The sequence below is a fragment of the Triticum dicoccoides genome, chromosome 6B (genome assembly GCF_002162155.2).
Source record: "Triticum dicoccoides isolate Atlit2015 ecotype Zavitan chromosome 6B, WEW_v2.0, whole genome shotgun sequence".
NCBI lineage: Eukaryota > Viridiplantae > Streptophyta > Magnoliopsida > Poales > Poaceae > Triticum > Triticum dicoccoides.
Genome location: NC_041391.1, coordinates 605,203,273 through 605,203,972, shown reverse-complemented (window position 1 = coordinate 605,203,972; position 700 = coordinate 605,203,273).

Here is a 700-nt window from a genome sequence, read left to right as displayed (position 1 = left end):
AACCAGACGTACAACTGTCATAGCAGTTGGAACTGGTGTACCAAATCATTGTATTCATGAAGCCAACTGGTTCTATTTCCTCAACCCTTTCATATCCTCATTCATGTGTTGATGAACCTGATCATTACTGTTTGAAAACATTGACTGAAGACTTTCTTTATTTCCTTAATCCTAATTCTTCAGTCACATAGTCTTCAGCTTGCTTATCCAGTTTTCACGCTATCTGTACTCTGTGCTTGTTTTCATTTCATCATGATGACTGTGTTCTTGCTCTGTTATGCTTATGCATGAGTACTTATTCCAGTGCTAGTGTGTCGTTGCTTCAGAATTTCTTCAAATAGAAATTCCTAAGTGACGAGTTTGTAAAAAAATCGCCTATTCACCCCCTCTAGTCGATATAACGCACTTTCAGGGGGTGGCAATGTCATGTTGGCAGCGTTGAGGCTCGAAACGGCAGTGGAGCAAGGGTGGCGGTAGAGCTACGAGACGTCCAATGCGGAGGGGGAAGAAGAGAGGAGAGAGCAAACGGAATCTGTAGGTAGGGATGGATTTGGTGCAATTTGTGGTGGGGTCCGGGCGTCGGGTCCTACATGGCGGACGCACTCAGGTCTCCCCATATCCGCCCTACATTTGGGCTGGATATGGAGGCGCCGGTCAGCCGGGGCATTTGACATCGGTTTGAGGCGCCAGTCTAGGTCGG